The 24,954-nt window shown below is 33.3% G+C and overlaps 1 long non-coding RNA gene across 3 annotated transcripts in view; it reads right to left on the minus strand.

Annotated features, from left to right (window-relative positions):
• Positions 1–1,341: 1,341 nt before the first annotated feature.
• LOC147578604 (uncharacterized) overlaps positions 1,342–24,954 on the minus strand; it is a 473,745-nt gene continuing 450,132 nt past the window's right edge. For 2 of the 3 annotated variants that reach the window (XR_015254319.1, XR_015254321.1), the window contains exon 6: positions 1,342–2,553. This is a non-coding gene — a long non-coding RNA (uncharacterized LOC147578604). Of the gene's footprint in view, positions 2,554–20,113; positions 20,190–24,954 lie in introns of those variants that run through there. The other variant, XR_015254320.1, reaches the window with a different exon arrangement.

Consider the following 24,954-nt stretch of genomic DNA (forward strand, 5'->3'; position numbering starts at 1 on the left):
TACTCATAGGAACTTTGAGGATGAGTGAATATTGAAATATAAAGTTATTGTTTTAAGATTGTTAATGCAAGCTTTGTTTGGGCTATAGTCATCTGAGAAATACTGTGGAAATAAGTTTATTTTTCCCTTTAGTCCTAGACTGGTAAGATACTGTCAGTGTGAGACCACAAAAGGCTTTATGATAGAAAACACTAAAATAAAAAACATAACCCTTGTTATTAGAAAATTTCTAATACAATATAATTGTGACCCAAATATGACGTGACATTAAAGCATTAAGAAAATTATAAGCAAGGCACTAAGAAATTAGAAATCACTCAAATATAACTTTTGAAACCCGATTGGGTATTGTAAAATTCATGTGCAATTTGGTATCAGTCAGCCACATTATTTCCAATCATCTGGCTCTACCTTTCCCTCTGTCCTGAATTCTCCATGATTAAGGGCTCTGCCCTCCCTTTGGCATTTCACAGTAAGCAGTCAACATTTTGGAAAGTGCTTTTAAGTTACATAGCATAAACTCAGAGAAACAGTAAGTTTGGTATCAGAATCAAGAGGTGCTAGAAAGCACCATTAAAGAAACTGACATTGGATTCTTTTTCCATAATTCATATTTGCAATCAAACAAGCCGTTCCAGCTATAATTAGAGCAATGCACTTACTTTCTCTCCTCTCTCTCCAGCCTGGGGAAGAGGAGAGTTTTTTGTTAATAATTTAATTGACTACTTACAAATAGAAATAGGAAACCGTAGTCATACCTTGGTATAGTCAGAGAAGTAGTGAGTAAGACCACGTGGATCAGCATTGACCCAAATCTTATTCTATGCGGGCCAAAGGAGCATCATTTGAAAGTGAGATGGTGCTCCACCTAATAATGAAGTACTAATTCCACTGAAGAAAAGGAGTATGGGAAGTTATGGGGTAACTTGAGCATGAACTTGAGATTGAACTTGAGAATGAACATGAGAATGCCTAGCCCATTAATGGGCTGCTCTGAGGACTACCTATAGAATTTCTAACTGAAGCCCAACACATATTTTATTGGTTGGAGATGTCAAATTATGGAAAGCCTTTCTAGAGAAGCAGGGATACCAACTACATAGTTTAGTTAGTTTTCCCCAAAAGTTGGATCTAGATTATACACTCGAGTTTGGAGAAAGAAGATATTTTCAACAGATAGGCAAAAACTTTAACACAGTATTAAATTTAGGAACTGGACATATAAATAGGAGTCCCTTTAGAGGAACACTAAGGAAAATAGTTATCTTGTTAGGTATGTTTCCTTTGTACTGCGTGAACAGTTTCATTTAGCATATAGTTCTAAATGTTATGCCCTATGTTCATTAATTACCCAAACACTTATTAAAGCCTATTGTCCTCTTTAGAATAGATATGTAAAGATGAACAAAGAGATGAAGAGATTAAGAGAACCGTGGCATACTGAAACCATCACTGCTCTCTGTTCAACAGAAACATCATCCAAGTGAGTAACATCACCAAAGTCAGTGTCAATCATTCTGGAGCTGGGGGACTTGGGAAAGCGCATGACCCTAAAGCAGACACAGCCCAGGAAGAAAGCTAAAACATCTTTTTCAAAATATTCTGTAGGGCATGAGGAGGCCTGTGAAAACCATTTAACTTCTCTGAGACTTATTTTTGCCATCTGTCAAAGGGGAATAAAAGGAGTGTTTTGCTTAATTCTTAGGTTTACAATAATGTGAAATAATATGTGAGAAAAAGTTATAATTCCTGTAATACAAGGCATAAGTATGAAAAATAAATGCAAAAATAGTGGCAGAGTTCTTTATTCATAAACCTAACAAAAGACTCTAATATTAAATCATTTACTACTGGAACCACAGTGCCACCTAAAGACTACATACCAGAATTATGGAACAGAGACTTACACTTTTTAAAAAAAAACATTTGTGGATATTTAATTGGCAATGTTCCATCACAAAGTGCTCTGTAGTGGTTCCAGAATTAAATTCAGTTTAGAATGTAAACCTTTCATCAAAGAGTCCAGAAATGTTTCAGATTTAAAAGTAAAGCAAATATAACCAAGAAACAGAAGAGACATAGCATTTATACAATAACTTTACATTACATTGCTCTTTAAATGTAACAAGTATGACTTTTTCAGGAAGAGTAGATACTTGGATCCTTATTAATTGAATGCATATATTCTACACTAATAAAAACCTAAAAGAATATATTTTTATGTAAGCATAAAATCAAGGAAATAGAGGATACTGATTTCATGCTTGTTAATAAATGACTTTGTGCCTTCACTTAGTATCCACTAAGGATGAACTTGGTTAATGTCCTCATAATGTAGGAGTGATAAAATCAGAAAACATAAAGATCAGTCTTACTGTAATTAGATGATGGAATAAATGAAACACATATACTATGGAACCCAGCTAGAAAAACACAATGAGGAGAACCATTCCTTGAAATTCTGCTTAATTTCTTTTAAGGGATCCTACCTTTGTTAGGTCGTTCAGTGATACATTTTTATTTGTGATCCCACAAGTCTTCTATCATTTGATCCTACCAAAGCAGAGACAGCATGTATGTTATTAGGCTTAATGTCATAGGTAAATAGAAGTCCTTATCAGAATTATAATTAATCCTTAAACAATACAAGAAAAAAATAAGGGTCTAGGCTTCCCTAGAAGATACATATGCTAGTTATTGGTCTAGGTACATATATTAGTCTAGACAAGCTGATGAGAAGCAGAAGTTCTATGTAAGAGTTTGGGGGCAAATTTCTTACATAATAATTGATGTGCACTGTATGCTTCTTTTGTACCTGATTATCTCCTTTAATAATGTCAAAGGATTGGCTATAGATAGGAAAACTTATAAGGAAAGGTGAAGTTCAGGGACTCAGATTCCACCCATTTCTATACCTTTTTTTTTTCCAAATCAGATACGGGACAAACTTGTATAATAGGCTTAAAATAAACATTTGTTTAACAAATAAATAGTATAGGGACACCTGGGTGGCTCAGTTGGTTAAGCATCTGACTCTTGGTTTCAGCTTAGGTCATGATCTCACAATTCATAGATTTGAGCCCCATGTCAGGCTCTGTGCTGATAGAAGCTTGGGATTCTCATTCTCTCTCTCTCTCTCTCTCTCTCTCTCTCTCTCTCTCTCTCCCCCCTCTCTCCTCACTTGCTCTTTCATACTTTCTCTTAAAAATAAACATTTTTTAAAAACTCTATAAATAAATACTGTAAAACTTATAAACCAAGCATGTCTAGGATAATACACAGATATGCATGTGTCTTGAATAACATATGAGAAATTTTGGAACCAAGTACAATTATATTAAGAAGTTTCTGGTTCTGTTTGTATCTTTCACAAAGATTTGTATCTTTCACAAGTTACCTTCCATATAAAAATGCATTTCTACCAAAAAACATCAAAGAAAGTACTTTGTCCTAGTTTTTGTACTTCTATAATCAAAAGGAAAGTGATGAGGGACAAGATATTATATGTATTTTATTTTGAAAAAAACTATTGTATAAATTACTTAACTATAAAAGCTTACTTAGATTTTGATAACACTTAAAAGTTGACTGAAACAATTATTTAGAGAGGACATTTCTCCTATATCAAGAAACTTCCAATAATTATAAAATATAAAATAATATTTTCAATAAGTTATGAGGATGTACTTTTTGTTACACAAGCTAAATCTAAGAGAAAACTATGATATTTGTTCTTAACAAAATAAAGGAGCATGACATATTTATTATAAACTAAAAAAAATTCAAAGTACTTGTATTAGTCAAGGCTCTCTAGGGAAACAGAACCAATAGGAGATGACGATAGATAGATAGATAGATAGATAGATAGATAGATAGATAGATGATAGATAGATATACAGAGACAAAACTAATAGAAGACAATAGAAAAATACAGATAGAGATATAAATACATAGAAAAAGATTGATTATGAAGTATGGGCTCTACAATCATGGAGGCTGAGAAGTTCTACCATCTGATTTCTGCAAGCTGGAGGCCCAGGAAAGCCCATTCTAGTCAAAATCTGAAGGCCTGAGAACCAGGGTATAAGTCCCAGTCTGAGTTTGAAGATCCAAGAACCAAGTAGCTGAATGTCTAAGTACCAGAGAATATGGATGTCTCAGCTCAAGCAGAGAGCAAATTCACCCTTCCTCACCCTTTTTCCTTCCATTCAGTCCTTCAGTGGACTGTATGAGGACCCCTGCATTGGTGAGGGCAATCTTTTTCACTCATTCTGCTGAGTCAAACACTAATCTCTACCAAAAATATCCTCACATACACATCCAGGTATAATGTTTTACCAGCTATCTGAGCATTCCTTGGACCAGCATGGCACATAAAATTAACTGTCATAGAGTTAGAACAGTCATTCGGTATTCTTTAAGCAGATGTCAATGTTCAAGGTTTGATCTGAGATGGTACCTTACAAATGCACAGATAATAAAATATTGTAGATATTCTTAGAATATTCTAGAAGAATTTATAAAACTAAAAGATTCTCAAATAGCTAATACAATTGAGTCCCAGCTTATAAATGTTGATAAAAAGATGCATTCATGTGTTATAAAACATTTTAAAATGTCAAGTTTAAAAAATCTTAGTAATTATATAAAAATACATTATACTTTAACATTCTAGAAATGTTAGCTACATGGTAGGCCAATATTAAAACTATTGTGAGCCAAAGACATGTGAATAGAGCTAGACAAAAGTAGAACATAAAAAAAAAAGGCAAAACAAATAATAACTTAAAAATTAAGTCCACCTTAAGAGCTGGCAATCTAAGTATTATGTGCCAAATATGGCACTGGGGGATTTTCAAGCACATGTCTCCTCAACTGTGCTGTCTGCCTTGTTTTAAGGAGCCTACAGAATATCCATTATCCATTCTTAAATTGCTGCTCTGAAGAGTGGGTGTGGTCATTACCGATGCTCCAGTTGACTCATACTTTGGCAGAATGACAAGCAAATCAGCATAAAGCTTCTGAAAGGTTATTAAAAATTCTCTAAATTAACCTACTCTAGACTAATTGGCTCATTTTTAAGGGTAATAACAAGAAATGAAGATCTAATTAGGTACAACCTGGAGATACTGTAATAAACATGGGAGAAGAATATGTTTTTTAAAAAACAAAACTCTAGGAATTTTATAATCTTAAATTGATTAACAGTCCTTTTATCTGATCATATGATTTTCTCAGATTGTAAGGCAGCAAGAGTTTAAGAAAATGTTGCACCTATAAAATTAAATAGAGCCCAACAGCCTTAATTTGTACTTACTTTGAAAGTGTTTATTAATTTTTATTAAGGTTTCTTCATTGGCCTTTACTGTTTAACTTTCTACCTCTTGTGGGTATATCATTACCAGAGGTCCTAGCCTGGAGGACAGCAAAATCTAATTAGAATGTATCACATTTGGTTATCACTTTTTCTACCTGAACTTCGTCATGCCTCCATGTACTGACATGGGCTTAACCCTTAGGAGAGTTTGAGAACTCCTCATAGACAAGTCACAGAAGTGAGACTAAGTTTAGGGTGAAAAATCATAATCAGATACAGCACTCTCAAATTCCTTGACTTTTGAGATAACACAATCTTTTTAGCCAGAATGCCTGGGGAACAGAATGTCCTGATTAAATTGATTTTCTGCCTAAATTAAGGTAAACATAAACTTTTTTCATTCTTTATTTTTTTTAAAGTACACTGAGTTATTGATAAGAATCATGGTTGATATAATGGAGGAGAAAGTGGTGATAGTAAAATACTCATGATTTTTTTCTTTTGGAGGTACAGGACATATATATGTTGCATTTATATAGATAAGAACATAAAGACAGAGAAATAATGTACATAAAGTCATTCTACACAATATTAGATATAAATAAATTTATTTAAAACAACGTATCAGAGTTTCCTAAGCCAAAGAAGCTGCACATAACTCAGGTAACAAGAAGATGGCATGGTTGGCCATTGGAGATGGTCCTAGTTGTATATTTCAACACACATTAAAACTTTTCTAAATAGAAAAAAAAATAAAATTTAATTTTTTTTAAAAAAATTAAAAAATAAAACTTTTCTAAATGGAGTTAGGCTTATTCTTGGGTTGGAAGGAGAGTACACCAAATAAACCTACTTTATTGATAGCCAAGGATCCAAGAAATTAAAGCATCATGAATGATTTTAAAAAGATCCATCCTTACTAAAGATGTAAATTGTCAAAGAAAAATCTTCTAAAAACAAATACCCATGGAAACTCATCATTTTCAAACTCCTGATTTTTCATAGTGTAAAGTATACACTAGAGATTAGAACAAATTCTCTACTTGTGTCTCCCTGCCCTATCATGTTTTAGGAGATGTATTTCAAGCTTATAGATTTTTTAAATCTTTAATTTCATAAATATCCAGTTAAAACACCAGCTATTATCTCTAATTTCAGTATCTGATGATATGGAATGTTTTGATTACTTATTTTCTTTCTTTTTCCTTCATTATTATTGATTTTTTTTATTTGTATGATGAGAACATTTAAGATCTAGTCTCTTAGTAATTTTGAAGTACAAAATACAAATTGTTGACTATAATCACAATGTTGTGCATTAGATCTCCAGAATTTATTCATATTCTAACTTCAAGTTTATATACATTGACTAACATCTCCCACTTCCTTAACCCCTGCCAACCACCATGCTACCTTCTGTTTCTATGAGTTTGACTTTTTAAGATTCCATATATAAGTGGTACGATGTAGTATGTGTCTTTCTTTGTCTGACTTACCTCACTTAGCCTACTGCTCTCATGGTTCATCCATGTTATCACAACTGGAAGGCTTTCCTTTTTTCTTGTGGCTGAATAATACTCCATTGTGTGTGTGTGTGTGTGTGTGTGTGTGTGTGTGTTTAATGGTTTATCCATTCATCTACTGACAGAACACAAGTTATTTTCCCATCTTGGCTACTTTGAATAATGTTGCAATAAACATGAGAGAGCATATTGTCTTTGATATCCTGTTGTAATTTCCCTTGGGTATACCCAGAAGTAGGACTGCTTGATTATATGCTGGTTCTATTTTTATTTTTTTATTTTTTTATTTCTTTAAAGAACTTCCATAGTGGCTGCAACAATTTACATTCCACTAACAGTGGACAAGGGTTCCCTTTTCTTGGCATCCTCGCCAACACTTGTTATCTCTTGTCTTCTTGATGATAAACATTATTTTTTTTGACAGAGACAGAGACAGTGTGAGTGGGGGAAGGGCAGACAGTGAGAGGGAGAGAGGGAGGGGGAGAGAGAGAGATACCCCCAAGCAGGCTCCCTGCTGCCAGCTGCACAGAGACCAATGAGAGGCTGGAACTCATGAAACCATGAGATTATGACCTGAGCTGAAACCAAGAGCTAGACGCTAAACCAACTGAGCCACCCAGGCGCCCCAGTGACAAACATTCTAATAAGGGTGAGGTGCTATTTCATTATGGTTTTGATTCACATTTCTCCGATTATCAGTGATGTTGAGCATCTTTTCACGTACCTGTTAGCCATTTGGAGGTCTTTTTGGAAAAAAATGTCTATTCAACTCCTCTGACCATTTTTTAATCAGATTGTTTAATTTGTTATTGAGTTGTATGAGTTATATATGCATATATATATATGCATATATATATATATATATATATATATATATATATATATATATTAACGTTTATTTATCTTTGAGAGAAAGAGAGTGCAAGTGGGGGAAAGGGCAGAGAGAGAGGGAGACACAGAATCCGAAGCAGGCTCCAGGCTTGGAGCTGTCAGCAGAGAGACCAATATGGGACTCGAAATCATGAACTGTGAGGTCATGACCTGAGCCAAAGCTTAACCAACTGAGCCACCCAGGCACCCTAATTATTTATATATTTTTATACTAACTCCTTATCAGATAATGGTTTGCAAATATTTTTCCTATTCTGTAGGTTGCATTATCATTTGGTTAGTTGTTTCTTTCACTGTGTATAAGCTTTTTAGTTTTATATAGTCCTAATTACTTATTTTTTGCTTTTGGTGCTTTTGCTTTGGTGTCCTAGCCAAAAACTGTTGTCAAGACAAACGTCAAAAATTTTTTTCCCTATATTTCTCCTAGGGGTTTTATGGTTTCAGGTTTTCTCTTTATGTCCTTAATCCACGTCAGGCTTACTTTTGTGAGTGGTGTAAGGCAGATGTCTCATTTCACTTTTCTGCATGTGGTTAACCAGTGTTTCTAATACCATTTATTAAAGATACTATTCTTTCCCCATTCAATATTCTTGGCTCTCTTATCAAACATTAGCTGACCATACACATAGGAGTTTACTTATGGGTACTCCATTCTGTAATATTGGCCTATCTGTTTATTTTTATGTCCTTACCATCCTGTTTGGATTACTAGAGATTTGTAGTATAATTTGAAATCAGAATGTGTGATGCTTCTACCTTTGTTCTTCGTTACAGGATTATTTAGGCTATTCGGGGTCCTTTTTGGCTCCCTGTAAATTTTAGAACTGCTTATTCTATTTTTATGAAAAATATAGACTGCATGGAATCTGTAGATGAGTTTGGGTAGTATGGACATTTAAACAATATTAATTCTTCCAATCCATTAATATGGGATATCTTTCCATTTGTTTCTCTTTTCTTCAATTTTTTGAATCAAATTCTTGTTCATTCAGTTAGACAGATTTTTCCTTTCCTTGGTTAAATTTATTCCTAAGTATTTTCTTGGTTTTGATGCCACTATGAATGAGATTGCTTTATTTATTAGATATTCTGTTTTTAGCATATAGAAGCACAACTAATTTTTGTAAGTTGATTTTATATCCTACAACTTCAGGATTTGTTGATTGGTTCCAACAGTTTTTTGGTTGAATCTATGGGTTTTTCTTTATACAAAATCATATCCTCTTCAAATAATAACAATTTTACCTCTTCTTTTATGATTTGGAAGGCAAAGTTCCTAATAACCTCTCCAGTGTGTCCAAACGCCTTTGTTTTTCTTTTTTCTACAGAGTGCTGGAACCTCTCTTCAGGAAACCTGGACTTCTACAAAGGCTTTCTCATCCATGGGAGACTGCCAAAATTAGCGCTCTCTAGGTAGTCCCTAACCATGGCCAAGAAGAGCTGAAACTGGTTCCAAGGCTCCTGTCAGTTCCACAGCTCTTATTGAGGTCTGTCTGCCTATTACGCGATGCACAGGTGGGTGAGACTCAACCTGAGGGCCTTGGCATATGGTGCTGGATCCCACAACTCCCACTGAAGCACTTTCGGTCATGGATGGATGTCAAATTTTAGTTGTTAAAAGGGGAGACCAAACAAAAAAGTTATCTATGCTACCATGATGCTGATGTGCAAGTCTTCATTTTCTTGATGCTTCCTGTCAAAGATGGATAATGGTTTCTTACACATCATAAATCCCTATTTATATTTATATAGTTGTAATTTCCATCAATCAAGATAAACTATAATCTATTAGCTCCAGAGACTCTGTTTCATAGAATGAATTATTTTTACATGTGTAAAGATTAAACATACCAACAAAAATAGAGAAATATTAATTGAATTTATTTATGTATGATATGGGAGTTTTACTATTGCTCTGAGATATGGGAGTTATGTGCCTCTTTAGAAAGGGTGCAAAACTCTTGCTATAGATACAGATCTGTAAAGCACATCCTTGTTCTAACCTTCTAGAGTCATCCTATAAATTCTGAAACTCAAAAAGCAGTGGTATAGACTTCACACTTATGAACAGTGTACCATGTAACATGAGGTTACAAAATCTATTTGACTTGTCAGTGCTTATGAATTACATTTACAGAAATAATAATTTCTATAAACTGTTTGCCTGGTATATGATGAGTTCATACTAATAGCCATAAATCAGCAAGTTAAAAACTAAGGCCATCTGCTACTATATTTTTAATTGTGATACTCAGACGTGAACTCCATTTTTACCATGGTAATTGCTGGTTTTACAACTGGTTTTACATATCAAAATCCTAAAAAACTATGTGAGTTTTTTGTTTTGTCTAATCTGGCTCCTTTGTGAACTTAATTAAGTCACTGATATCTCATAGTCCCTTTGTCTAAAAGTGTCAACTCAAAGCCACAGAGAAACCAAGTATCTTAGGAATTAAATTCATTAGAAAATGTTTATAAATTATTTGATAATAATAAAATACATTTAGTTCAATAAAAAAGCAAATAATACCTATTTTAAGATTTGGTGTTTTGGTCTACTTTTGTTTTTGGTTGAGTTGTCCAATTGATTCATTCATTAGTGGTTCATCATGATTTATAATGTGCCATATCTTTGTGTCAACTACAAGAACATCACATTTTAAAATAAATTTCTTCATAAAATTAACTATTCCAGTTTTTTTTTATTATTTATTTTTTTTTTAATTTTTTTTTTCAATGTTTATTTATTTTTGGGACAGAGAGAGACAGAGCATGAACGGGGGAGGGGCAGAGAGAGAGGGAGACACAGAATCAGAAACAGGCTCCAGGCTCTGAGCCATCAGCCCAGAGCCTGACGCGGGGCTCGAACTCACGGACCGCGAGATCGTGACCTGGTTGAAGTCGGACGCTTAACCGACTGCGCCACCCAGGCGCCCCTACTATTCCAGTTTTAAAACCAGTGTGAAGGTAACCAGACTTTTCTTGTATTAATCTATCTGCTCATCATTCACCTTTCATACTCAGTATGAAACTGTCTGGAAACTGATAGTTCATGGCTAGAATTGTCGCTAAATAGAAGTAGATAGCTTCACCAAGAAATAAAGCAAAATAGTAAAATGAAGGAGCAGGGAGAGACTTGACCCTCTCCTGCAAATGTGGGGCTTTCCTGATGCAGGTCTGTCATTTTTGCTGTTGTTTTTTCTAAAAAGACAAATGATACCTCCTCCCTTATGAAAACTTCTCATTCCACAGCAATTGCTACTTTTTATAATGTATCTGGGTCACAAGTGGATTGCAATAATTTATGTCATCCTGGAATATGAAATCAATACCAAAAGGAGTGGACTGACACAAATTATTAAATTACAATTCCTTCAGAGTCAAATGATCAAGTTCTGAGATTTAAGAGTAAAATTTACTTCTGTCTATCAAAACCATGGAAAATACCTACTGGGTAATATTAATATATATTGATAAGCACTTTTAGAGTATCATGTTGATGTCTAGCTTAGGAACCTGGAAGCAGATTCTGCAGCTTTTAGAAATTGGTGGAGTTTTCTTGTGTTTGCATAATCACTATAGGCAATAATTCCTTGTAAATACTTCAACACATAAAATGCAAAAAGAAGATATAAGTGCTGATGTGGAATATGCATATGAAACTAGAAACTAATATAAAATCGAAATTAGTGAAAGCAATGCATTAATGGCAAAACCAAACCACAGGAGAACAAAAATGAAACAAAACAAAACAAAACAAAACAAAAAAACAAAACACCTTCATCTTAAAAAAAAAAACAAAATGAACTGATAAAAAGCAACATGAACTAATACATAACCTGTAGAGACTTTCACAAGCCCTGTGGACAATTCAGTTAGTGTCAAAAAAGAAAAATCAAAAACTTCTCTACAGCTAGAATATTTGTTATGAAATGAAGATCAGATGGAGTAATGTTTTGTGTATTCCAAAATTGCATTTTATAAACAGTAACTGTTAAATATTAAGTGCATGTGGTATTATCTTTATTTTAAAATTATTTTATTTGGTATTCATTTCATTTTATCTTAACATTTCATTTTTTGATGTTTTTGTTATTAAATGTCTAAATCAAATAGGAACGGTTTTCTATGTTAATGTAATATATAATCTTGTCACCATATATCAGTTCATACTATTATTATATTAGTATATTATTGCATTATTTCAGTTTGTTTTATAAAGAACCTCTGAAACTTTTAGTACTGCCCTTTTGAAAAAATAATTCACTGGTTATTATCATGTGCACGCATTATTTAAATGTACTCAGATAAAGAATAAAGTATAATTTGATGGGGGGCCTGAGTGGCTCAGTTGGTTCAGTGTCTGGCTTTGGCTCAGGTCGTAACCTCACGGTTCGTGGGTTAGAGTCTCACATAGCGCTCCGAGCTGACAGTTCAGAGCCTGGAGCCTGCTTCAGATTCTGCGTCTCCCTCTACCCCTCCGCCCCTCTTAAAAATAAATAAATATGAAAAGAATTTTTTTTTAAAAAAGAATAAAGTATAATTTGAAAATTTGCTAAAACTCCAGGGAATTCTGAAAATTGATATTTGTCAGGAATTTGAAAACATTACCCGAAATGGGTAGTGTTTAAAGTCCTAGAAGTGTTAACAGTGAAGCACTCCCTTATTTGTTTTCTTTTAATATATTGCAGTTTATGTGGGCCCAACCATTTTCCAGTTTTAAACACACTCTCACCAAATAGACAACTAACTTTAAAAAAAAAAATCCAAGAAAAGAAGATACGGAATGAGGCCCAAATTAATAAAACCTGTCTAAAGCAAACAAGCAAGCAGTAGGAGGAATGAGGGAGTAGGGTACAGGAGTCATTTTTCAGCCATAGTACTTTGTGGTCTATGCATGTGTGAAGGAAGGGATTAAATAAAAATTGAGAGACAGACAAAAGACTCAGTAGATTAGAATATTACTTATAAGGGCTAAATTGAAATACAAATTTTAAAACCAACATATGGCAGAACGATTTACCAATCCAGGAACTGGAAAGAAGGCCTCACCCTGGAATGGATAGCCTGGCTCTGAGACAGAGGGCAGGGGGTCCATGCTGTGGGGAGAAGGAATCTGCTAAAAAGAAAGGAGTCAAACTGGGCATAACCAGTTTATTTTTCCCAAATTGACTAATTTGATAGGTTACTCCATCTCTGATCCCCAGGGAGGAAATAAAGGAAAGAGCGAGAAAAGATGAGAGTGTGACAGAGAATTCCGTGATTCTAAAAAGTCTCCCTAGATCCCCCAATTTAACATCTCTGAGATTTATATGCCTCTAATAATCGATGTCTTGAGATTAAGTTATGTTTTAAGATTACTGTTGGACAAGCAGCAATAGTGATAAAGTTGCCACTGACTACTTGTGGTTAACCTGACTTATTTTAGAGGACTTAACTAGACAACTACAACTATTCAAGAATCATTTGAGAAGAGAATAGAAATCCCAGTGTTCTTCAAAAACCTTTCCGTGATATCACCTGGGGAAATTAAGAAAATGCCAGCATTAACATTTTTACAATGAGCGTTAATAGTGTGGAAGAAACTGCAGTGATAATGTACCACTCCTAAGAAAAGTGGCATTAGGGATGTCCTTGATGGCTGCAAGAGTGATACATAGTGAAAACATTTAGACATCAATGATGCTGACTCAAAGCTTATTCAGAAGAGTTGGACCCTGCATGTTAAGAAGTTTTGAGAATAACTTATCCAATTTGTTTCAATTATTCTTCCTTTTTTTTTAATGTATGCACTATAGGTAGACATGATTAAAATCTACATCTAAATGCAGAAGAGCTCTTTTAATAAGAATAAAATACAAAAACTAATCCTAGTTTAATTGGCAGCATTTTATCCCCAGTGCTCTATATAACAATAGTGTAATCTTATAATCAATGTCAGCTTAGATTCAATGAAATAAAAAGAGTGATAATATGTAACTTTTATTGAACTCCTCCTATATGCCAGACATAGGACTTTGCATGTATTAATTTCATTTAATCATTACAAAAACTCTATAAAGTAGAACCTAATACTATGCTATTTTACACTTTAAAAAACCAAGGCACAGGGAGTATTTAATAATTAGCCAAGGTCGTACAGCTAGTAATTGACTGAAGCTTCAAACCCAGTCTAACTATAAAGGCAGCCAAACTTAAACACTACACCATCATGTATCATTCAACACATACTATTTACTTGAAACAACCATCTTGTTTTGGGGACAATGAATAACCTTAGTTCTAAAACTGAAATAGAAAATACTGTTGCCTAGAAAATCTCATCACTGTCTCTTATTTTAAAGATTTAATGGCATCCCATCAATGATACATTTTTTTAAAAGGGATTTTAAAGTTCTGTTGTGAAATACTTCAAAGTTATTGCTCAATAAGAAATATTGACCCAACGTGCACCAGTCTTTTAACAACTACACTTTTATCTTTTATGTATGAATGTGGGGTTGGAAATAGCTATGTTCTGTGTAGCTACTGACAGAAGGAAACAAATTAACCAATACTGGATCCATTTTTTTATGGGGAATTAGGTTTTAGTTCTCTTTGGCTATAAAAGGTAGTGTTTACAACCTCTAATTAAACTTAAAGAGAACTTAAACATCACCACTTTCAATATTTAGATATAAGCTGGCTCTGGACACCACTGTCAGACAAAAATTAACTCTGTATACACCTTTGGGATATTACCTTATATAGCATGCAGAGAACTAAAAAAAAATAGAAAAATTATATACAAATAATGTGTAGAGTACACAGCGTCAGAACGAAAAAAGGTCAAATTTATATTTATGAATTTCATTGATCAAAAATGACTTAAAATGCAGAAACATATAAAATTTGTAGTTGATGTTTTATCATGCATGATTCACTAAAAAGATTGTTAATCATGGCACACTAACATATTCTGCATGAATACCTATTTTCTTTGTCAGAATTAATTGAAAATTCTGGTTTGCCCAGTTGTATTTCTGTGCTATCTTGTATCTAAAATGCTTTTGCGCTTCTGCAAGATTGTTCCAAAAACTCTTTGGATGGAGTAAATACAAACATTTGCCTTGTAAAACATATTATCTAGGTTTCTTCAGCTGTTAAGATATTAATGCAACTAATTTGAGCAGACCAATTGATCCTGGGTAGAACATTGCTATCATTATATATGTAATTATAACCGCATTCATGCCTAAATGTAATGACAAGGAATCATCTAGGGTTAGATGTCTGTGATACTAATTAGTTTTTCTTATGACATAGATTTTTTGCTTTAACCCCACATTTTATATTAGCACACTGTTGGTGAAAAATATACGAGCACCCCAGACCAATCGGCTTGTAGAAGAAGGGATCATTTTCGATATCTCAAGTGATTAAAGTTAGTTTGGAGAAGAAACATCCTTTGGATCAGTGCCATTAAAACAGGAATTTTCATAAATATGAAAAGTGAATAAATGGAATGATTTTGTGAGACTTGGTAGTATTTTTAGATAGAATGAGATTTAATTCAGTTATCTTTAAAGATATAATTTATAGGGGTGCTGAGTGGCTCAGCTGGTTAAGCATCCAACTCTTGATTTTGGCCAAGTCCGTGAGCTCTCAGTTCATGAGACTGAACCCCAGGTGGGGTCTGTGTTGACAGTGCAGAGCCTGCTTGGGATTCTCTCTCTCCCCCTCTCTCTGCCCTTCCTCCACTCAACACTTGTGTGCTCTCTAAATAAATAAATAAATAAATAAATAAATAAATAAACAAACTTTTAGATATATATTTATATAACCCATATTTATAAACCATATAGTATTTTCCAGGGACTGAGGTACTGGAGTAAATAAAAGCAATATTCCCTGCCCTCAAATGTGGCAATAATCAAGTGTGGAAGATATACAAGTGTAGGCACTTAGGATATCACCAAGTACAGGATATACATTGACATTTTCATGATGAAGATGAGTTCTTTCTTGATATAATTTTGGACAAGGTAAAATGAGATATCAGAAGTAATTTTAAACAGCCATATAACGTTTAATGCAAACATATTTGCTTATACTTGGATAACTAAGCATGTGAATCTGCTTGTAATATAAGAGTGGGGGATAATTTTATGAGCAGCTAAATCCTGTACAGCCACATATTGGAGGAAATATCTAGACTCACCATTAAATAAACGTTTGATTCTAGTTTTATAAAATATTCAATATAAAATGTCAACAGTAAAAATAACCAATAACACAACATCAATTTCTTTTTCAGAAATATGAGATTTCCCTCAAAATCCATAATTTGATTTTTAAAAAAAATTTGTAGTTGGAAACATCACTAAATCTCTGTCAAATTTATATTGCATATACATACATATATACACGCACATACACATATACATACACACACACACACATATATACATATACACACATATATAGAGACAGAACACACACACACACATATATACACATACATATATATATATAGAGAGAGAGAGAGAACACACATACACACACATACACACACACAGAAAGGAGGTTATGTTTTTATTTAAGGATCTTGAAATCAACAAAGAGTTATTAAAATTATATGTATATAATGTAATCTCTCTGCATTTCCTACTCTGGCTGAGATTTTTCTTTTCTCTTTGTTTCCAGGAACATATTGGAAAACAAAGATTAAACAGAATTATCAAGTAAGTCCTTTACTGAGAATTTAATTGTGAGCTTGCCAACCACGGTTTGATTTTTCATCATCTTGTTCCAGGGTTATAAACCTTTCAATTCATTTATATTTATAAACAATTCCCACCCTATTATGTGCATGGATTATTAGGAATGTCTCCCAATAGAATTTTTCAGCTTTATGTACACAATTAATTAAAAGCTTGGATTCATTTTTTATCAAACTTTTACAGTGGGTTAGAATATCTGAAATCTAAACTAAAAGTCTCTTTTAGCCCAAATGACGACTCATTCTTTAGTTTGGAAGGCTCTTTACTTCATGGATTTGAAAAGGGAGATTAAAGCCATTGGAGAAACCACCTAGGGCAGAATGTGGTTTTGCTGATAACAGAATTATATTTCACAGCAAAGGAATTCAGACCCTGTATCCAGTTAACAAACCAACTGTGATAAAAACAAGTCAATGGAGAAAACTTTTAGCCTAAAACTATAATACTACCTGCAAAAGAATGTAGAAGGTATAATAGCTGACCTCTGACCATGCAATATTTGCAAATTACATTATATTTCTAAGAGGAACTCAAATAAGAACAGTCTTCATACCCTCTGCAGCAGAGTAAAATCTTTAATCATACAACTCTATCTAACCCAGATTCTTCACAAAGGCAGCTTTGAATCACCTAAGGAGATTTTAAAACCTATCAATGTCTGGGCTCCAGCACCTGGAGATTCTGTTTTAATTAGTCTAGGATTGGAAGAGAGAACGGTTTGTTTATTTTATACATATATTTGCATTCCTTCTATTTGTTTATTATATATGTATATATTTATTTATGCATATATATGTGTATATATGTATACACACATGCACACACACACACACACACACACACGAAACTTGAGTTAATTATATTCCTCTGCTCATGGCACATTTACATTTTAGGTCCATGTGATAATCCTTCTATTATTTAATCTCCTACTCTTCTCCCATTTCCCCCGCAACATAATGGGCAGCAATTCTATGCTAAATAGTATTATTTTCTTACAAAAAAAGTTTTAAAATACAGAAAGTTCTATTATTGTTATTTTTACAGATGAAAAAGCTATAAACCAAGTAGCGTTTTTATATGCATATTTTTAAAAATTGGAAATATTGGGGCATGCCTGGGTGGCTCAGCCGGTTAAGTGTCCAACTCTTGATTTCAGCTCAGGTCATGATCTCACAGTTCATGAGTTTGAGCCCCTCATCGGGTTCTGTGCTGATAGTGTTGAGCCTGCTTGGGATTCTCTCTCTCTCTCTCTGCTCCCCCCATCTCTTCTCTCTCCCTCAAAATAAATTTAAAAAATAAACATTAAAAAATTAAAAATTGGAAATATTAGTTCAGAGGGTGGAAATGCCATAAAGTTTTAAAAACAAATTTCTCTGCAGAGTGTATATCAATTGACATTCTCACTGGAGATAAATGAGTGCCTCATTTCACATGCCGTTGCTAAAACTACAAATTATCATTCATTATTATTATTACTCTGAGAGATGAAAAATTATTTCATAATGTTGCTTTGAGAATACTTGATTGCTAGTGAAGGTGGAACATATTTTCATATGCTTAGTGGCCATTTGCATTCCTTCTATTTTGAGTTGTTTTTTTCTTTACCTATTTTTCACCTAACCGTTTTAAAATTAAGGTATCACAATTAATATACTACAAAACGGACAGAGTTTAAATACTCAGCCAAATCAATTTGAGCAGTTGTATCCATGTGTGTAACCATGAGGCAAAATAAGGCATAGATCACTTATTTCCATCATACCCTTAAGTTTCATGTCTCTTTCCAACCACAAGTGCTTCTTCTCAGGACATTTTGATGTATCTCACTTTAGATTAGTTTTTTCTGTTGCTAAGACTTTATATATCAATGGAATCATACAGTACACATGGTATCTGGATTCCTTGAGTTAATAAGTTCAATATTTGGCCATGTTGCATATCAATAGTTCAATCTTTTTTGTTTCTTATTAGTATTCCATTGTATGAACACAAAGCATTTTGTTTTTATGCATACCACTACTGATGACCCATATTACCCAATATTTTTGACTATCACGAATGTGACTTCCATGAAAACTATTGTGCAAATTCTTTTGTGGATTTGTATTTTCAATTCCCTTAGCTAAATATCGAGGACAGGAATTACTTGCTCATACTGTAAAACATATGTTTCATTTCATTTAAAAATCGCAATACAGTTTTCCAAAGTGATTAAACCATTTTAAAGTTCCACTAGCAATGTCTGAGAGGGCAGCTGCTCCCTACGCCCACAAATATTTAATGCTTTGGGTTTTTTTTATATTAGCCATTCTAGTCAGTGTGAAATGATAGCTCATTGTAATTTTAATTTATATTTCCCTGGAGGATCTTTCTGTGATTATTGACCATGTATCTTCTCTTTTTAAACAAGCTAAGTGTTTTTGTAAAGAAAACACTTTAATTGGTAAAGTTTTGGCCCATTTTAAAAAACTGGAAGCTCGAGGCGCCTGGGTGACTCAGTCGGTTAAGTGACCAACTTCAGCTCAGGTCACGATCTCACGTTCCGTGAGTTTGAGCCCCACGTCGGGCTCTGGGCTGATGGCTCAGAGCCTGGAGCCTGCTTCCGGTTCTGTGTCTCCCTCTCTCTCTGCCCCTCCCTTGTTCATGCTCTGTCTCTCTCTGTCTCAAAATAAATAAACGTTAAAAAAAAAAAAAAAAAATGGAAGCTCATCTTTTAATTGCTAATTGGTAAGAGCTCTTGGCATATTCTTGATAAAAGTCCTTCGTTGCACATATGTATTGCAAATAATTTTTCCCTGTTGTGGCTTACATATTCATTTTCTTTTTTTTTTTTTTTAATTTTTTTTTCAACGTTTATTTATTTTTGGGACAGAGAGAGACAGAGCATGAACGGGGGAGGGGCAGAGAGAGAGGCAGACACAGAATCGGAAACAGGCTCCAGGCTCTGAGCCATCAGCCCAGAGCCCGACGCGGGGCTCGAACTCACGGACCGCAAGATCGTGACCTGGCTGAAGTCGGACGCTTAACCGACTGCACCACCGAGGCGCCCCTCATTTTCTTAATTATGTTTCTTGATAAACAGAAATTTTCAATTTTATTGATGTCCAACTTACGTATTCATTATTGTTAGTGATTCTAGTGTACTTGTTCAAGAAGCATTTTCTTACCCCCGAGGAGAAAAGTGTTGTTTTAGATTCTCTTCTGGAAGTTTCATAATTCTGTGTTTATAGTTTGGTCAGTGTTTCAAGTTATGTTTATGTGTTGAATGATAAAGAGATCCGTTTTGTTTTGTTTTTCAGATGAAAATCCAATTATTCTAGTAACATGGTTAATAGGGAGAAAATGTTTGCAAATCATATAGCTGACAAAAACCTCAGCCTGGAGTATCAAACAGTCTTAAAACTTAATAGTAATAAACAATCCAATTAGTAGATAGGCAAAAGACATGAGGAGATATTTTACCAAAGAGGTTATAAGATGGCAAATAAGCTCATGAAATGATGCTTGACGTCACTAGCCACTACAGAAATACAAATTACGATCACAGTAAGTTATCACTACATACTTATGAGGATGGCTAAATGTTTTTAAAAAATGACATACCAAGTTATGGTGAGGATGTGGAGAAATGAGGTCTTTCATACATTGTGGAAATGTAGGATGGTATAGTCAATCTTGAAAACTGTATGGCAGTTTCTTAAAAAAAATAAACACATATTTATCATCCAGCAATCACCTCCTAGGCATCTACTTCAGAAAAATAAAAACTTACACTCATATAAACCATGTCCATGTTTGTTCAAGGCAGCTTTATTTGCAATGGCAAAAAACTAGAAACAACCAAAACATCCTTCAACAGATGAATGGTTAAAATGAAACAAGACAAAACAAAAACAATCTGTGGTTCAGGTGTACCTTGAAGTAATATTCAGCAAAAAATACTACTCCCTCAAAAAATAAAAGCAAAAAAAAAAAAAAAAACAAAAAAAAAACCCAACAACACGTAACAGCTTGAGCAGATCTCAAGGGGATTATGCTGAGTGAAAAAAGTCAATACCAAAAGGTCATATACTATATAATTTACATAACATTTTCCAAATGACACAATTGATAGATCTGATGAACAGATTTGTAGTTACCAGGGATGAGAGATGGTAGAGAGAAAAGAGTGCCTATAAATAAGTAACACTGAGATCTTTCTGGAAATGGGATATTTGTATCCACGGTGGTGATTCTAAAAATGTACACGTGATAAAATGACATAGAACTACGCACATACTTCATGCCAGTGTCAAACTCGCAGTTTTCATACTGTACTATAAGTATTCTAAAGGTAACCAATGGAAGAGACCAGGAGAAGCAGGAAGAAGTGGAACTAGGTCGTCTCAGTACTATCTTTGCAATTTCCTGTGGACATATAATATTTCAACTAAAAGACTTTCCTTATGCCATTGTATTTGCTTGGCTCCTTGTTGAAAATCAGTTGGCCATACATGTGAGGGTTTATTTCTTGACTCTCTAGTGTATTCTACTGGCTTATTTGTCTATCCTTAAGCTAATACCTCACTAAATAGGATAAAGTTATTTTATTGCCTGACTGGAACTCTGCTTTTCTTCAGGGAAACATGGGTAGCTGGTTTCGACTGTTTTGTCAAACGGTTCAGAATAGTAACCAGATAAAGTCTGTGTGTTAAGCAACTCACCAATGATGGTGATGTACTGTTTAATCTTAAATTCCTTTTGTGACATCCATTCAATGGCTTTCAACTGGCAAACACAGCATAGTTACATGACCAGAACGTTTATAAAAGACCTCACTGAAAATTTCTACCTTGGGCTCTCCTGAAGCCAAGATGACCACAAAAATCTTGATGGTTTATTCTTTTCTTGTTTCAAGTTTTTATTTAAATTCTAGTTAGTTAACATATAGTGTAACATTGGTTTCAGGAGTAGATTTAGTGGTTCATCACTTATACATATAATACCCAGTGTTAATCACAAGTGTCCTCCTTAATACCGCTCACCATGTAGCCCATCCCCCACCCACCTCCCCTCCATCAACCCTGAGTTTGTTCATCGTAGTTGTCTCATACACTTTGCCTCCTACTCTTTTTATCCCCTCCACTATGTTCACCTGTTTTGTTTCTTAAATTCCACATGAATGAAATCATATGGTATTTACCCTTCTCTGACTGACTTATTTCGCTTATCACAATACTGAGACCAAGTGCACCTTTGTGTAAGAAGTTGGGGGATCTATATCTAGAAGTCTCTCAAGCCCAATGCTTGTCTGCATTCTCTATTTCTTACTCTATCACATACTTTGCCTTTATATGCTATATACTCTTTGATGACCTGTCAGTCATTCAAATAATCAAAGATGAGTAATCTTCAAAACAGTTTCTGTATCACTACTGCAGCTTTATGATTTAGTACTAAAATCATATAATATAGTATCTCCAACTTCATTTTATTTCAAAATTGCTTTGGTATTCTATATCCTATAAATTTACAAGTAAATTTTAAAAACAGGTTGTCAATTATTTTTTTTAATATCTGCAGAAAGTTTTATAGATCTATTTTGAGGGAATCTTATATTACTTTTTCCAATCCATAAACATAAATATCTCTATTTATACAGGTCTTCAATTTTTCTCAAAAAGACTTTATAGTTTAAATTTAGAAGTTTTGATGATATTTTATTTTTTCTAAGGTGTATGATGTCATTTTTTGGTGTTATTATATAACAACAAATGTTAAAATGTTAAAAATTTTTGTTTTCCAATTGTTCATTACTAACATAAAGAAATACAATCAACTTTTATATTATAGTGAATCTGCATCTTGATACATTCAACTAGTAGTTCTGATTTTTGTTCCAAAATATCACAGTGTTCAGCATGTAAACAATTATGGTATCTGGAAACATTAGTTTTAAATTTTTTCTTCCCAAATTGATTGTCTCTCTTTTTCCCTTGCCTTATTATACTTCTAGAACGTTTAGAATAATGTTGAGTGAAATTGGTGAAAGCACAGATACTTAGCAAATGCTTTATCTTATAAGACAAATTTTCAGTGTTTCTCCATTAGGCTATGCATGTACATTAGTTCTGGATTTGTTTGACTCTGTTTGTTTTAATGAGCTTTAATATCTTGAAGAAGTTTTCTTTACATCCCAGTATGATGATAGTTTTCAAAGGGAAGAGACACATCAAATTTTGTTAAATGCTTTTGCAGCATAATGAAATGCATGGTCTTTCATCTTTATTCTGTTAACATGGTGTTTTACATTGTTTGACTTCAACTTTTGAGTCAAACTTGCATTCCTGTGACACACCTGACTTGGTCATGATGATTTATCTTTTTTCGTGTATTGCTGAATTCAATTTGCTAATATTTTGTTGAGAATATTTACATCTGTGTTTATGCAGAATTTTAACCTATAATTCCCTTCTGTTGCATTTTTTCAGGTTTGGGTGGTACGTAAATATTAATCCATAAAGTAAATTGGGAATTCTTCACTCCTCTATTTTCTTAAAGAATTTTGAAACATTGATATTACATCTTTGTTAAATGTTTGACACAATTCATTGATGAAGCCATCTGGACCTGGATATCTCTTTGTGAAAAAGGTTATGACTGTAAACTCTGTTAGTTTAATAACTAGGAGGCTCTTTGGGTTTTGGTGTTTCTTCTATGTCAGTATTAGTAATGTATGTCTTGATGGTTTTGTACATATATATATTGTCAAACATGTTGGTATAAAGTTTTCTGCAATATTCCTGTATCATCTTGAAATTTCTATAGGATTTCTGTGTACGTTCTCTTTCGGATTACTGATATTGATAATAACTTGTGCTTTCCCAATGTTTTTCTTAATCATCTTTTAAGATTTAGCACCTTATTAATCTTTTCAAATAACTAACTTTTAGTATTGTTGATTTCCTCTCGTGTCAATTTTCTATTTTCTTTATTTGTACTCTTTAAATAATTTCCTTTCCTTTATTTACTTAGGCTTTGATTTGCTCTTCTTTTTCTAGCTTCTTGAACTGACAGCTGAGGTCATAATTTTTATATTTGTACTCTTTTCTAATACAAATGTTTAAAGTTTATAATATCTTCTAACTATTGCTTTCATTGCATCGCACATATTTTAATGTTATGTTTCAGTTATTACCATTCAGTTCACAATAATTGCAAGTTTCTCTTCTAAAATTTTTTGAACTTTGGGTAATTTAGAAGTGTATGTTTGTTCAAATATCTGAGGATATTTAGGTATCCTGTTAATATTGATTTCTAATCTAATAATGTTATAGTTAGAATACTATGTGTGATTTTATTTTCTAAAGGTATTTATTAATACCTGCTTTATTGGCCAGCATATAATCTATCCTGATGAATGTTCTATGTGTATTTGAGAAGGAAGTGTGTTTTCTACAGCTTTTGAGGAAAATATTTCATAAATATCAACTATATCAAGTCGGTCAATGGTGTTGTTTATACATTCTCTATTTTCTAAATTTTGATTTACTTATTTTATTAATATATGGGAAATATACATTATAAATTTCTAATTATAGCTGAGGACAACTCCATTTTTTGATTTCTTATAATTGTTGTTTCAGGTATTTTAAACTTTGTTTTTATTTACAATGAGAATTAAGAATATTTTGTTTATTGTTTTTCTTTTACCATTAAAAAATGTCACTTTTTGTCTCTAGTTAATATTTTGTCTGATATTACTATAAATCTAACAGCTTTATATGCTGTTTGCATAGTAAATTCTTTTTCACCATTTTACTTTTAACTTATCTGTGTCTTATGACAGTTTCTTGTAAAGCACATAAGCTTAGGTCTTGATTTTTTAGCCAGACTGAAAGATTCTGCCTCTTAAGTGGAATATTTACTCCCTTTACATTTTATAGATTTACTGATATAATTAGAATCGAGTCCCCTAATTTGCTCTTTTTTCTAATTTTCCAATTTGTTTATTGTCCATCTTTTCCTCCTTAACTGCCATTTTTCTTTGGATATGTTGATAGTTATTTAATTTGAATTTTATCTCTGCTAATGATGTTTTCCGTAGTTATTCTAGAACAGGATTTCTCAACTTCAGCACTATTGAAATTTTGGACTGGGTTATTTCTTGTTGTGAGGAGGCTGTTTTATGCACTACAGGATGTTTATAAATACACCTTGTAAATGCCAATATTATTCCATCCTAGTTGTGATAACCAGAAATGTCTCTAAGCATTGTCAAATATCCGTCTGGGGGATAAACAGCACCCAATTGAGAAGCATTGTTCTAAATATTACAATATTCATTTTTACTTGATCATAGTTCATTACTATCATACTATTTCAAACCAGTATAAGAGACTGTGTATAGTCTAACTCCATTTTCTCACCTCTGCTCTTTAAGGATTTGTTTATATAATGTGATTTTCTATTTGGAAATAAT

This window comes from Puma concolor, chromosome C1 (assembly GCF_028749965.1).
Source record: "Puma concolor isolate L17-30 chromosome C1, mPumCon1.1.hap2, whole genome shotgun sequence".
Lineage (NCBI taxonomy): Eukaryota > Metazoa > Chordata > Mammalia > Carnivora > Felidae > Puma > Puma concolor.